The sequence below is a fragment of the Gopherus evgoodei genome, chromosome 2 (assembly GCF_007399415.2).
Source record: "Gopherus evgoodei ecotype Sinaloan lineage chromosome 2, rGopEvg1_v1.p, whole genome shotgun sequence".
NCBI lineage: Eukaryota > Metazoa > Chordata > Testudines > Testudinidae > Gopherus > Gopherus evgoodei.
In genome coordinates this window covers 172,204,721-172,221,130 of record NC_044323.1, presented here as the reverse complement: position 1 = coordinate 172,221,130, position 16,410 = coordinate 172,204,721, and the positions used below count along the sequence as shown (strand labels likewise).

General features: G+C 44.0%; 1 non-coding gene across 1 annotated transcript; it reads right to left on the bottom strand.

The window, feature by feature from the left end:
• Positions 1–2,813: 2,813 nt before the first annotated feature.
• LOC115647341 lies at positions 2,814–2,976 on the bottom strand. The gene has a single exon (XR_003999296.1). It is a non-coding gene; the product is annotated as a U1 spliceosomal RNA (small nuclear RNA).
• Positions 2,977–16,410: the final 13,434 nt, after the last annotated feature.

Genomic DNA, 16,410 nt, shown 5'->3' with positions numbered 1-16,410 from the left:
CTAGGAAGCACCTTTGCAGCAGCAGCAGCAGTTTCCCTGGAGAAGAACAGGCTCAGACTTTGCCGGGAATGCTCCAGGCCCACCTCTTCCTGTCCCCGCTCCACTCCAGGCCCACCTCTTCCCACCCCCACTCCACCTCCTCTCCAGAGCACGCTACATCCCTCCCCGCACTAAAGACCTAAGCGCCGCCAAACAGCTGTTTGGCGGCGCTTAGGACTTTCTGGGAGGGACGAGGAGGAGCAGAGACACAGTGCTTCCCTGCTCCTGCCCCCCCCCTCCCTCCCAGAAAGTCCTAAGCACAAAGTGCTGGAAGGAGGAGGTGGAGTGGAGAAGCCCCACATCTCCACTCCTCTCCCTCTCTTCCAGAAAATTCTAAGCGCTGGTAAACAGCTGTTTGGTGGTGCTTAAGACTTTCTGAGAGGGATGGGGAGGAGCAGGGACACGGGGCTTCCCCGCTCCTGCCCTTCCCTCCCAGAGAGTCCTAAGCGCCACCAAACAGCTGTGGCACTTCCCTGCTCCTCACACTGTGGTGGAGGAAGCGGTGGGAAGGAGAGGGAGGAGGCGGAGAAGTGGAACTTGTGCAATGCTCCCTTGTAAAGTTGCTGCTCTTCCACAGAATCTTACAAGCAGGCAGCCAAATGACATCATAAAGGAGCATTGCACAACTTTAAACAAGCATGTTCCCTAATTGAGCAGGGATGTAACATTGAAACAACATTCAGCGTGATGACATTAAATGAGGCATTACTGTAGTGCATGGTACTAGAACTATCAGTGGCATTAGCAAGACTCTACAGCCACATGATGGGTTTCTTGACAGAGCACAGCCAGCATCCATTTCAGGTTAGAAAAGTCTTTAAATAATCAAATCAAATAAGATACAAGTGTGGGCAATTTTCTTTCCTACTCCCTTCAAGGTTCATAAACCCATAGGAGAAGAGAACCAAATTCGTGCTAGCTGCATCTTGTTTAACTTGTCCATTGAAACGGCTACCTTTTTTCTACTGTGGATTTTTTCCTTCCTTAGGTATCACAGGATAAATCTCCTGTCAGTGCCATGGATGCTACCACCATGACTTGAATGGAGCCACACTGCAGTAACTGAGAGGAGAATTTGGCCCAGTATTGTTGCTATTAGTGTTATTCCTTAGTGTGTGGGAGCACCCACAAAGTGGTAGGTGCTTTCCAGGTAAAGTATGACACAGTCCATGCACCCAAAAGCTTACAGCAAAAAACAAAATAGATGAGAGGTGTGGAAAGGGATTGCAACATACAAGCAGAGTGGTCAGGTGAGTTGTTGGCGAATATATAGGTAGTTCCACAGCTTGATGGTGGGGGAGGTTGCATAAACTATCCTTAACAGTCGTCCTATTTAATTATTTGCTGGCTAATTTGTTATAGATTTCACAGCAGAAATGACTCCTGAGAAGGGATTTGAACAGGAGAAGTGCCTATTTTGCATATGAAGCCATTACTCCAACTAATAGATCATCGTCAAGAGAAGCCATTTAAAATGGTCTGTCAGCCTAAATCCTGAGCAGGGAAGAGTTATTAAAAATATGTATAAAATGCTACAAGAGACACAAAAGAAGTTGGTGTTCTGCATTACAAAAAATGCAAGATAAGGCAGTTCCAGGCACAGTGGCTGGCCCCTCCCTCCCAAGCACAAGCTCAATGTAGAATCCCACCCACACAATTTACTCTTTTTTCTACCACCCAAAATATAATTTCTAATCCATGTCACTGTTCCTTTACCCATCCTAGTCTCTGATGTATCATCTTGGCCCTTACTCTATCCACTCCTAAATCTCTGATGGTGGATTTGTTCCTTTCCTCACCACCCCCTCCTAACCCATATGCTTTGCCTCCTTCCTCCTCACTAGGGGCTCATTTCCTGTATTTACCCTTTTGTCCTGTGTACATGCCCACTCATGCCATGATGGTTGGCAGAAGAGGCCACAGCCACTGTCTGCTACTCCCTTGGGCAGGTGGCTGCTTTCTCGCAGGCTGGCCCTTATGACATCTGCTTCAGAAGCTGGTGTAAGAGCTGGGTTGGGGGACTAGCAGGAGGATAGATGGGTGAGCTAATTTCAGAGACTTTGCCAGTTGCTAATCCTATCCCCTGGTAACAGTGAGGTTGAGGACTTGGCAGCTCAGCCCAATTTCTGTCTCTACACCCACACTCTGTTCCCCTCCCTTCAGCCCCTTCAAGGCCTAAATAAAAACCTTCTGATGCCTGGCTGACTGAGCAATGTTTGGCTCCATTCATACCACCACAGATTTTCAAACATAAAAAATTTATGCCGTTGTAGCCTTATATGGCATCTTTGTCTAAATTGGCTTTTACACATTTCAGTGTTTCATTTTTCTCTCTTTTAATTTTGAATTTCCAGGCTAACAAACATTTGTGAGGTTTTTTGAGAAAGCTGCAATGTTCTCTTTAGGGAATTTTTCTGAAGAAAGTGGTAGATTTTTCCCACGTTCAACTCCAGGTAAACAAAGTACAACTGTGGAAAACACAAAAAACCTGATTCTTATTTACACTAAGATTCCTTTACACATAAGGTGGATGTACATTTCATTTAGTTCCACTTTAAAGCTCTGTTACAATACCATAGAAAGGTGAGGGGACCTTAATGTAAAGAAGAAACAGACTCAAAAATGCTGAGGAATTTACTCAGTGTTTACTCAGTCCTTATTCAATCCTTACTTAGGCACAGCTTTCCATTGATTTCAATGGGAACTTACTGTAATAAGAACTGGATAAACACGAAGGGCTAATTTTTGTAACCTTTACTCACATATTTTTCCCCCAGGGGAAAGCGCAAACACAATCCTCCACTACCACAAATTATGTAGTCAAGTTTCCTGCATTTGAGGGAAAATGCAGGGGTCAGCACACCCGGAGTGCAATGGATGAACCTCACCCTGGAAAAACCACCACGGTGATAATGGTATCTCCTGAGCCGTTACTCACATGATTAGCCTTGCAGAGACTGAGTCCCAATCCAACTCTAAATAAAAGCTGACAAAGGCTCTCAGGATTTGACTCAGAAAGAATAACATTTCCATACTTGGTACAGTTAGGTTGTCCCCATCCAGTTCAGTCCTCTATAGACAGTAAGGGCAAAGCTCCATTTATAACTTTGCTTGAATCACTGCTGTGGCTCTGAAAGTCACTACGCCACAGTGATGTTGGTAGCATTATCATACGACTCATCGATTCGACTCTGCTGTTTTTCACACGTTAACCCTCTTCTTTGGAGATTCGCAAACCAGTAGATGTTCAATAAATATTCCTTTTCAGCTCCTCACATGCACCACAGCCTGTCAGACACAAAACAGGCGATGCAGCGCAGTCACTAAACTCCCTTGGAAAGCAACACGCTCAGTATTTAGGTTTTGTTCCTGACAGGCCTCCGGCAATGGGAGGCTCCTTTTCTCCAGCTCGGTGAAAAAACACCCCTTCAAGTTTTAGAGCTGTTCCCTGCCACGTACTCTCATGCGCTCACCATCTCATCGACACATTAGATAGTTATCTATCATTTTATATAATGACTTTTACTAGAGTCAGGGTCAAAGTAAGGCAATTCAGGGGCCTAGACATACTGTGATGTGTGCCTCCCTGCAGCCCCACCCCTCATTTGGAGTGATGGAGGCAGGGCAGCCCTTTCCCCTTCCATGAAGGCAGGGGCAGTGGCATAAGATGTCCTCTCCCAAGAAATAACAGAGGGCTTTCTTCCCACTGGGAGTAGCAAGAGCAGCAACTGGGGGTCTCCTCTTCCCTATCAGAGGCACCAGTGGCAACAGGGACCCTTCTCCCATACTTAACCAGGACTCAGGGTCTATCTGCTCAGGTAAGTAAATGGGTTTGTCCCATTGTTCTTTTCTCCTCAGCCCACAACACAGAGCCTACTGCTGGGATAATGTCATTGGGGCTCCCCAATGCAGCAGACTTTGGGGTTAACACACTGCTAAGATGAATGGCACAGTGCACACCACTCAGAGTTATTGTTTCAGGCTCTCTGCAAACTCAAATAGACATCATTTCATCAGGTACAAACTGAGCCCCATTTTCAGTGTTTTCATCACCATTATTGTGGCTCAACATTTTTAAATGAAAGCTCATATTCTGCATAGTCATATGACTTGGAAAATTGGGGGCCTATAGCACCTTAATGTAATCCTAGCCAAGTGCTACATAAAAGTCCAGAAGCATAAGGAATCTCTCTGTTTCCTCTCTCCTCATTCAGTCTGACTCACTATGCACATCAGTTATATAGCAGAGGAGCGAACTAATCCACTGCTGCCCTGATGTATAACCTGCCAGGTAAAGTGCTGCGCTGAATCACACAACTGATATAGATCCCCATCGAAATTCCAAATGCCGCAGCTCTTGCAGCAGGCATGGAGTTAACTTCTCCAAAGGTTTCATTTCTGATGGAATCCTGAGAGAAAAAAATTGTTTTTCAGCCAATACAAGCATGGGAGCTGATGAGATATGGGGAACCGAGGCTGCACATTGGCATCAGCCCTGACAGGGATGATGTGCAAGGTAGGCCCAATGCCTCTGAGTATGCTTGGGCAGCAAGGCATGGAGGGTGTAGTGCACCCTAAGGCACCCCAGTTCTACTGTACGGTGCAGAGGAAGGGCCGAGCTATGCCGTATTTCATCTCTCCCGCCCATGTCCTCTTCTTTTGAGTCTGGTGTCCTAGTCACCATTAGAGTTCCCTAGTTCTTGACTACCAGGAACTCAAGGTAGCACATCCCCCAGCAGGGTGTGTGTGGAGGGGGGGCAGAGAGGATCCTTCACTCACTCCTCCTGTACTGGAACATAAGCTTTCGTGGGTGAATACCCCCTTTGTCAGACGCATGACATGTGTCTGACGAAGTGGGTATTCACCCATGAAAGCTTATGCTCCAATACATCTGTTAGTCTACAAGGTGCCACAGGACTCTTTGTCACTTTTTACAGTTACAAACTAACACGGTTACCCCTGTGATACTTGACCTCCTGTACTACCACCCATGTAGCTACGATTTAGCTCCAAACATACTGTTGACTAGTATGAGAGCCTGGCAAAAGTACAGTTATAGAGTCATCCAGCTGAGAGGTGTGGCAAGAACCCCATAATCAAGTCTAGCGTCCAACAACAAGGATTATTTTGATTTTTGTCTTTCTGCCTGTGTGTATGTGTGTAAATTCCTTAAATATTTTTGTCTCCCTGCAAATGGAGGTTTCCCCACTGTGCAGTATGTGCGTCATGAGACATCTTATCACTGAAGGGACTGTAGTAGGGGCCACGTCACTTTTCATTTTCGGTGGGTGGCTGGAGGATGGATTTCAATCTCCCTAGAATTTAAATTTTAGGGTAATTTTTAAAAATACCATATTTCACAGCTTAATGCAGAATGACAGCTGCATCCCAAATGGGGGAAAAAGGCATAAAGTGTGAATTTCTCAAAACTGAAAGCCAAGCACTCATCTTTTCACAACAAATACTGCTCCTAACGAGCCATTCTGCACATTCACTCCATATGGTATCTTTACACGTACAGGAGGGGTTTATGGTGCCCCTAGGCTAATGATCCTTTGGGGGCCATAGTCTGATCATCTCACTCGGGGCCTAATGTGCCTCTTCATTCCATCCTAGTAGCTTTGGTGGCTTCAATGTATTACAGATTATAAATGAGAGGAGAGTCAGGACTTCAATTTTACTCAGCCGTCATTCAGTCCCTGCTAGGCAAACTTCAAAGGGATTGACTTTTCCCCATGTCCCATTGGAGCACAGCTCCAGAGGCTGACCTCAATGACCAAGGATTGGGCACACACTGAAGAACGGCCTCTGGATTTGACCCTTGAGTAGCAAGAAATAGTTTTATCTACTAGGAAATTTTCTCCAAATGTTATTACCTCTTACATAGGGCTTTACACAGGTGCACGAGAGAAGGGCAAAGCACAAGGAACAGAGCTCTCTTATGGGGGCAGAGCTGAAAGGAGGCATGGCTATATCCTCCTCCTAGCCTCCATATGGACAAGAAGAAGCTGCCAGCCACAGAGGGTAGCATACACTCCACTCTTTTAAGGGGTGCAGTATGGGCATGCTCCTCTCGAATAGCTGGAGTTTGGGATGCACACTTCCTCCCAGAGAGCTCTAGGAAGGAGCTCTCCCCCAACCCTACACACACACATACACACACACACACACACACACACACACACACGCTTGATTCTTAAAGGAACAAGTGATCCTGTTTTTTGTTTATAAAGCACCTGACCCACATGCCTTGGAAAGTTAAGATCTAGTTGCTTTCTATCAAGGGGGTGAGTTTAGAATGGGAGGATAGCTGGCCAATAGATAATGGTGAAAACTGACCTGTTTGAAAGGAAGAAAAAGGGCAAAGGAGGCCAACAGCGCTTCGCTGTGATTCTTAAGGTGAAAGCTGGTGCGTATCATGTACAAAATATCATCCCACTTCTTAGTATCGCCAGGGCAGTTCCGCTGATTTCCTGTCAAGTTAGACTCTGTAGGGACAGTAATGGTCGTTTTCTAATTTGGTTTAAAGTGATTCTACTTTGACACAGAGTAAAATGGGCACATTACATTAGAAAGAGACCAAACAAACAAACAAAAGCTGTTACTACTTTTTACTCCTGTTAACACTGCAAAGACAACACAGCCCTGAAAGAATGAGCTGGATTCTATTCTGGGTCATCACCATCAACAGAATTGCTAACTAAATTCCAACAGCAGGGCCAAATTGTGCCCTCAGTTACACCCATGTATCCCCCGTTGTCTTCACCAGGATTAAAGCATGTGGAACTGAGCATCAAATTTGGCCTGCAGAACCTTTATTACTCGCAATGATTCACAAAGTGGGGGTGGGGGAAAGCTGATTTTCAGCCTCTGGATTGAGTGCCTAGGGCTGGAAGTTAGAACAAAACATCTTGCAAATCATAAATGGAGCAGATTTGATAGTGTTTAACAAAGGCCTGGTCTACACTACGTGTTTATACCAAATTTAGCAGTGTTAAACTGAATTAACCCTGCACCTGTCCACACAACGAAGCCCTTTATTTTGATATAAAGGGCTCTTAATATCGATATGTGTACTCCTCCCTGACAAGGGGAGTAGCACTCAAATCGATATTGCCATTTCGGATTAGGGTTAGTGTGGTCGCAATTCGACAGTATTGGCCTCTGGGAGCTATCCCACAGTGCACCATTGTGACCACTCTGGACAGCAATCTGGAGTCGGATGCACTGGCCAGGTAGACAGAAAAAGCCCCGCGAACTTCTGAGTTTTATTTCCTGTTTGCCCAGCGTGGAGAGCTGATCAGCATGGACTGTACAGGAGATGCTGGATCTGATCGCTTTATGGGGAGACAAATCTGTTCTATCAGAGCTCCGTTCCAGAAGACGAAATGCCAAAGCATTTGAAAAATCTCCACACAGAGGCCACAGCAGGGACTCAACACAATGATGCGTGACAAGAGTAACGGAAAGCCAAAGAATCAAATGGACGTTCATGGAGGGAGGGAGCGGGGACTGAGGACTCCAGCTATCCCACAGTCCCTGCAGTCACCGAAAAGTATTTGCATTCTTGGCTGAGTTCCCAATGCCTGAAGGGTCAGAAACATTGTCCTAGGTGGTTCAGGGTATATGTCGTCAATTCTCCTCCCCCCACCCCACCCGTGAAAGAATAGGGGAAAAATCGTTTCTCGCCTTTTTTCAATGTCACCGTATGTCTACTGCATGCTGCTGGTAGATGCGGTGCTGCGGCGCTGAACAGCAGCATCCCCTCCCCTTCCTTTCTTGATGGCAGACGGTACAAAAGGATTGAAAACCATCCTCAACATAGGAACTGGAGGCTGAGTGCCTCACCCCCATCCCCCTTTCATGTCTGATGAAGATTCTGTACTGCCTGGGCTATCATAGCAGCGGGAAGCTGCCTCTCCCTCATTTTATTTCACTAAAAAGTCAGTGTTTCTTATTCCTGCATTCTTTATTACTTCATCACACAAATGAGAGGGACTGCCACAGTAGCCCAGGAGGGTTGGGGGAGGAGGTAACCAATGGGTGGGGTTGTTGCAGGGGCACCCCCTAGAATGGCATGTAGCTCATCATTTCTGCGGGATAGCTGGGGCTCTGACCCAGAGCGACTGTGCTCTCTGGTTCTCTAGTAGACTTGCCCCATATTCTAGGCAGGACTGACTCTATTTTTAGACAAAACATAAAGAAGGGAATGACCTAGGGAGTCATTCCCATGTTTGTCCATGCATCCCCGGCCGACCTCAGCAAGGCCAGCTAGGAGCACCCGTGACAGCAGCAGATGGTACAAAAGGATTGATAACCGTCATCGCCAATTTCCAATTGCAGACGGTGATATAGGGTTGGTAACCATCTCTACTAGCTTGCAAAGGCGAATGAATGCTGCTGTGTAGCACTGCAGTACTGCCTCTGTCAGCAGCATCCAGCACACATACAGTGACAGTGACAAAAGGCTAAACGGGCTCCATCGTTGCCATGCTATGGCGTCTGCCAGGGCAATCCAGGGGGAAAGGGTGCAAAATGATTGTCTACCATTGCTTTCACGGAGGAAGGATTGAGTGATGACATTTACCCAGAATCACCCGCAACACTGTTTTTGCACCATCATGCAATGGGATCTCAACTCAGAATTCCAATGGGCGGGAGAGACTGCGGGAACTATGGGATAGCTATGGGACAGCTACCACAGTGCAACGCTCCGGAAATCAATGCTAGCCTCGGTACATGGACGCACACTGCTGAATTAATGTGCTTAGTGTGGCCGCGTGCACTCGACTTTACACAATCTGTTTTAAAAAACGAGTTTCTGTAAAATTGGAATAATCCTGTAGTGTAGACATACCCTGAGACACAATTGACATGGAATCCCACAAAGCCATTTAAATGGTATGTCTACACTGTGATTACAGCGTGGACTGGTGTAGCTGTTAGCTTTAATCTAGCTAGCATGGCTGAAAATAGAAGTGAAGACACAGTGGTGGGGGCTTCAGCATGGGCTAGCAACCTGTGTACATACCCAGGGTCCCGGGTGTGCTTTCACGGCCTCTGCTGAAGCCCACGCCACCATGTCTTCACTGCAATTTCGCCAAAAAACAAACTCAAGTATGCCAACCTGTCCTGCAATCACACTTCCAGTTCAGTGCAGCCATACGTTCAGAGTCACTTTTCACAGTAGACATGCACTGCCAAAATGCTCTAAATCATGCATCCCCTCTTATTGTTACTCCGTCCCATCAAGCAACACATTTCCAGTAGAGCGTTAGCCAGAAAGCACAGCATTCTCTTTGGCTATTTACACCCTGGTGATTGGTACGACTGTCTCAGATCTCAAAGCAGCAGTGACTCAGGCCCTAGGTTATGGGCTTCCCTCTAAACTCCTCTGCGATATAGAAATACGATTTGTTCTATTCCCTTAATACATTTTATACTTTTTTCTTTCCCTAGGATAAACCTTTTGTTACAGAGCTAGGTGAAGTATTGTCCCTCCGGAAATTACAGAGGCTGAAGAAACTTTTACTGATATTTCATCTGACAGATTGGTAAAATGAGCGCTTGTGCAGTGCTAGGACTGGGCAAGCTTTCTGCAGGAGGGAGAGAGAGGTAGAGCCATTGACTGTCATTATACAGAGAGGCATTTTAAGATTAGACAACCGCAGCTGCCATTAAAGAGCAATGCTCCTTGTTCTGCTGATTCTGCAGTTCTGAACAGCATGCGTGTTCTGATTGCTGCCAGCAAAACAAAGGGTTCTTCCAGAGGGCATTGCTGATCCAAAGGGCAAACTTTAAAAAAAAAAAAAAAAAGGTAGTTTGTTCCTTAGGGAACTTGAGCAATCAAGAAAGATTGGAGTTAGAAACGTGGGTGGATGCTTTACAGCCCACAGACATTTCTAAATCCAAACGACATCCTGAGGAAGTGAGGCTGGGAAGGGACTTTCTCATGCAGCGTTCTTTCCCAGCTATTAACAGCATTGTGCACCCTTCATGCAGCAGAAATGTAATCAGTTGTCATAGACGAAAGCTGTTTAATCTGTCAAGGAACTCAACCTTTGGATTCACACACCGTACATTGCTGATATCCCCTCTCCATGCATTGCAGTATTATGTTCATAAGTAGTGGAATATGGGTGATGGACGGGAGGTTTTCTGCCTAATGCCTTCCACAAATTGAAAAGCATTCTGTTATCAACAGTATTTAGATATGCATGAAGTAGTCACTGTAGGCATGTAGGACCAGGTACAAGACACTGTGCAATGGATACCACAGCCAAATTCTTTGAGCGTATGTACCAAAACTTGGGCACCTAAATCTATAAAAAGCCTGCTTTTCAGAGGTGCATAATGCTCATAGTTCTCATTAATGGCAACTCTGGGCTCCAAGCTTAAGAAAATGTGGCCTAAATATACTATCAATGATTAATTAGGACAAAATATACAAAAATGTGCATCTGGGTGAATAACTGGACTGGCATTGCCTTCATTTGACTCTTCGCTTTGTAAGCGCTTTGATACGGGGACCATCTTCTTTGTTCTGGGCTTGTACATTGCCTGGCACAGTGACATTCTGGTCTGTGATTGGGGCTCCTAAGAGCTACCATAATACAAATAAATAATAGCAAAAAAAATTACAAATCATTCATTTGTCAAAGATACTCTAAAACCTAGATTGCTTGAGGACCCCTTGTAATAACCCATCCTCTCATCTCATTAGAAAGACAAATAAATGACTGAAACAAAAACAGTGAGAAGACAATAGGAAAAGTAGTAATAAAATGAATGCCAAAAGAAAATTATTTTCATTTAACACACATGGAGGGAGGAATTGATCGCAGGCTATGCAACCTTTTGACCCTAAGTCACTAGTTTGGCAATGGGCCAGACTGGTAGAGAATAGTAATGAAATATTTTACAATCTGATGACTATTCCATAGTCCTATGTGAATGTATTGATGATCTCAATTCACATTCTAGTGGATAGGTGACAACATCATATACACACACACACACACAAACCCACCACGGTTGACATTAATCAGTACTAATGGGATACGGATACTATTTACTTAACAGTCCCTCTCATCTGAAGATCTCTGAACACTTTAAAAACATCAATTAAATCTCACAACATCCCTGTGAAATAGACTATTTCCATTTTACAGATAGAGAAAATGAGGCACAGAGGTGCCTGAGAGATAAAGTGAGCTAGGATGAGAGCTGGGGACAGAATCAAGGGGCAATAAAACACCCACAGATGACTTGTGTCAGCTGACTCCGGGTCACACCAGGGCTCAGGCTACAGGGCTATTAAATTGTGGTGCAGACGTTCAGGCTCATACTGGAGCCTGGGCTCTAGCACCCTCTCCCCTCATGGGGTACCAGAGCCTGGGCTCCAGCCCAAACCCAGCTGTTACAGAACATAGAAAGGGAAGTGCTTTTATTATATTATAAAGGAAACAATAACACTGCTTTAGAACAATGGCTCTTCATTATAGATTTTATGTTATACACTGCCTCTTTTGTCACCGCAGATTTATAAACTGCTCTTCTGTCTGCTTTGTAGCCTTTCAAAGGCTATTTCATGCATAAATCCTTTACATTCCAAAATATTTTATGTTTTCCCAGTAAGTATGGTCCCACACATGTCTAGTGAAGTGTCAACTTCTCCCTATGAATCTATCACACCAAATTGACTCTCACACATCCAGCACTTCTGATGAAGTTAGCGCAGAAAGCTCCTTTAAAAAAAAATTATAGGAAATTTTTAGGTGGTATAGATTTCAACTGTGAAATTAGTTCAGCTCATACAAACAAACAAGAGGAGAGAAAGGCCAGCTTGTTCTAACAGAGGATCAGAATTTATCTCCCCAGCTTCCAACATGCAATCACATACAGGTGCCCAGAGATTTGTCTTATCAAGGATTAAAACTATTGCTTCCTGCAGAGCAGTACTAGCAAATATTTATTTTTGGTGCAGGGTCCAGGAAGCTGGAGGGAGGAGGAGAGGGAGAAAAGATAGAATATGCACGTTGTCCAGAAACCTGTTTTGCCTCTCTCCTCCATTTGAATAAGCCACTGTAAAATGTGACAATACAAAGGAAACTTACAGAGACCAATTTTGGATATAGGCATCTTAATATGACACTAACACCATTATTTGGATGCTAAAAAATCAGCATTTGAAATTATGAACATTCAAGCCATTTTGTATATTAGGATCAGATACTGATGTGGATAAAGAGAATATCCACAATTACCTTTATAAGGGGAATAAGACATCATGTTTCAGGCCATAAACCAATTAGCTGACAGCACTTTGGAAGGAAGATCTCCCCAGGGGCACGTTATTTCATAATTGTCCAGCCTGGTGTTTCTTGCACCTTCCTCGGATGCAGTTTGTGCTGGCCTCAGAGACAAGGGGGATGACTGATCTGATGTGGTCTAGAAGGTCCTATGTTCTGATGTTTCAGACTGGTGTGGACTTGCAGGGGGATGAATGCAGCGATCTCCTAGGGTCTTTTTCCTATCCTAATTATAATAATTAGTGCTTGATTTGTTCTACTAATATTCTAATTCCATCAGATACTCAATATTTGTGTTGCACCCTAACTCTCTAACTAGAATTGGAAAAAAAACAAAAGATAGGCACCTTCTGCAAAATTCAGATCTTGCTTCAGATTTATCATACATTCCAGGTGCTTGGATTCTAGGGTTTGCTTTGGTGCCATCTCTCATTTTCAGATCAGCTGGATTTTGCTTTTTCCAAGCATTTCTTATTGGGACTAATTAAAAAAATATAAAGGCAAGAGCAGGAAAGGACCATTCACAGCTTATCTTGTTCATTTCCTGAAATCCAAACAAAAACCAGCCATTTACCCTGTTTCCCTGCACTGAGAATGGGAGAGTCTAGACAAAGTTGAGTTTTGTGAAACTGTTGCAATTTTTACTGAAAATAGGTTCCAGATATTCTGTAAAAGAGTTTAGATGTGCTAGAAACATTTCAGTGTGGATTGTTCAATGGGTTGGGTTCTCTTTCTTGAAAGAGCATTACTAAGAATGAATGCAGAACTTGACTGTGAAGCCCTGACTCACACTGGGAAAGAGCTACTCGCATGAGGCAGTCCATTAACTACATGGCTGAGTAACTACTCACCACAGTGCAAGTGAGGCTGACAGCCTGCCTTGTGAACCTCTCCCCCCCTTACCTTGGTAGGTCATCTGCATTTGGATCTCTTCTCTAAATGTATTTTGAAGGCTCTCTCCAATTACCCTCCCGCCACTCAGTTCTCTGGTTCCCATCTCATTCTCTCACAGGCTGTTAGGCTAACTGTGATTAGCTGACTGGGAGGATGGAGGTAAGTGAACTCAAATTATCCTCTTTGGTAGCTTATTTTTTTTAAGTGACCTTTTTGGCCCATGAAAGGTGGCATATTGAGTATCAGAGGGGTAGCCATGTTAGTCTGGATCTGTAAAAGCAGCAAAGAATCCTGTGGCACCTTATAGATTAACAGACGTTTTGGAGCATGAGCTTTCGTGGGTGAATACCCACTTCGTCGGATGCAGCAAAGTGGGTATTCACCCACGAAAGCTCATGCTCCAAAACTTCTGTTAGTCTATAAGGTGCCACAGGATTCTTTGCTGCTGTGGCATATTGAGACACTGCAACAAGACAGCTTGCCACACATTACCCCATCTTGTTCTGGAGGGAATTCATTTGTCATTCATTCCCTTCCATCCATGGCTGTCTCTGCTGAGATCACCTGTAGTGCTATATATAAAGTTAGTTTCAGTGATGTAGACACCTGCCTGTGGGAAAATGGTATAAACCCTCCACTTATTTCATGTATAATATCAAACAGCCTTTAGCTTGTAATGACTTGATTACTCCTGACCTATGCTATATTTGTTTGGTACATTTATTTTAAGCCTTTTTCATACACTTCAGCATATCATGCTTTCAGAACTGGAAGAAATACTGAACCAGACAAAAAGACAGTCCTAGTGGATCTGTGCTTCCCATACAGCTGAAATAAAAAATGCTGAAGAACTCACAAGAAATCTCGTTCTCATGAGTTTCTGGACCAATTTGCAAATCTGTTTGGATAAATCTGGAAAAACGTTAATTTTTGGATGATTATTAGTCAATAATAATGACTAGTTAGTCAATAATAATGAAGTCAATGGAAAAATCTTCCACTGATTCAGTAGGAGCAGGGATTTGGCTCCAAATTCTGAATGCCTCAGCTTTTGGGTCCTCATTTAGTTGTCATATAGTGAGCATTCAAAAACAGAAGATCCCAAAATGAGTGGCCTTTCTACTTGCCCAAATTATTGTCAGAAGTTAAGGGCAGTATTGGCTCTGCATTGCTAGCAACTAACTTGTTTTGGCCTGTAAAATAAGCAAATATGGCTAGAAGACAGAAGAGGTGGGGGGGTTATTTTTTTTTTTTAAAGTAATAGAGAACCAGCCTGTGAGTTGCAGAGTTCACACGGAACACGCCTGTTTAGTTTTCTTCTGCTTAAGGATGGACTTTCTGCTGTGTGGAAAAAAATAGGTGCTCTTTCTACCAATTACATTTCATAATCCATTCCTGATGGGAAGTGGAGGCAGGACCAAAACAGATCAATCTGAGCCAGACTTGGTGCTCTAAACTCCCCACCCCCACAAGTTTTACAGTATGACCCCCTCCGTACCCCACTGCTTAATTTGCTCGACTGCCAACTCATTTTAGAAAAGCCTTTGTGCTACCTTCAGAAAGTACTGCCTTTTAGGGCCAGGTTCATCTCGGTAAAAATCAAATCATGTCAATCACAATAGTTGTCTTCCGATAACTTCAAAATAGTTGAAAACATTCTCTGAAAGCTTGTAAAACAAAACAATCTGCCCCACCACATCCTGGCGCATACTGAAGGCCAAATTACACAACAATAAAAATAGGGGTTACAACAGAAATACTGACACAGTGTTAACTACAGTACAGCGGGAGTCACTGCACTGTTGTACCATAGAGCTTTTCATTTTTCTTTGTTGTTTTTTTATTCCTCCTAGCTTGAGCCACAGTGTCCATCCATCTCTAAATGTTGACAACTTAACCTGACACAAGTCCCCTGGACTAGCTTTCTGCCTTTTCCATTTTCAGTTCTAATTTCCCTTGTGGATTTGTAATCCACTCTCAGATCATTAATATCTTTCAGTGGCAAATGCTTTCCAGTGTATAGCCCACAACTGCTTCCCCTGTCTTCTTTTGTCTATTACTTCCAATAAGAAATGGAACCATTTCAACCTCTCTCCTATGTTTGCCCCTATGATTTTTAATCCCATAATGTCCATTTTGCCCTGCTAACACCGTTGCTATTTGCCCCAAACCTCACTTTCTGCAGACTCAGGCATCTGAGCGTGGGCTTTTCTGACTAACCAGGATATGGTATATGCCAAGAAAGCTCTCCCTGGCACACATGAAAAGAGAGCAGGAATCAGAATTGGTCTGAGTAGGACATTTGGACCTTTGTTCTTGGGGGGCACAGACCGCTTTTGTATTTGCAGTGTTGCCACTTGTCATTATTTAGTTGCCAGTCTTGTGATGCTTGGGGTTTCTCTTAATTCCCAAGGAGCAGGAATCAGGAGCTTGCATGAGACACTTGGCATTTATTCAGAACAAAATGCAAGTTTCCAGCCCTTATGGCTTCAGAGAAAAGCAAGTGCAGCAGAAAATAGAAGGCAAAGAAAAGGAACCCAACATTTATTATTATTTTAAACATCTCATGATTGTTAAGCCACTCAGCATTTGAGGGCCTGCTTTTGGAATGGCAACACTTGTGTTCTGTACAGCACCAAGCACACTGTTGTGCTTAACAAATGAATAACATCTATCTTCTTTGTTTCCTATTTCATTCCATTCCTTACTGTCTCTGTTTAGGTGAACCCCTCACAAAAAAGTTACTATAGACTGATTACTAGAGGAGCTCCTCATAATACCTCAATACCTCTCCCTTGTCTATTAAGACTGAGTACTAGTTCCACAGGCCCTTGCTAGCCTGACATCTATGAAATCTCACTTACCTGTGTGGAAGCAGGGTATACTATCCACTGCACATCATGGGGGCAATTATCCCACTTCAGTGGGAGCTGTGTGAATGCAGTCAACGGGCTAATCAAGTCAATGGTCCATTAGGCCAGGATCCACAAAGGAACTTAAAGTACATCTACACTACAGGATTATTCCAATTTTACATAAACCGGTTTTGTAAAACAGATTATATAAAGTTGAGTGCACGCGGCTACACAAAGCACAACAATTCGGTGGTTTGGGTCCATGTACCGAGGCTAGTGTCAATTTCTGGAGCGTTGCACTGTGGGTAACT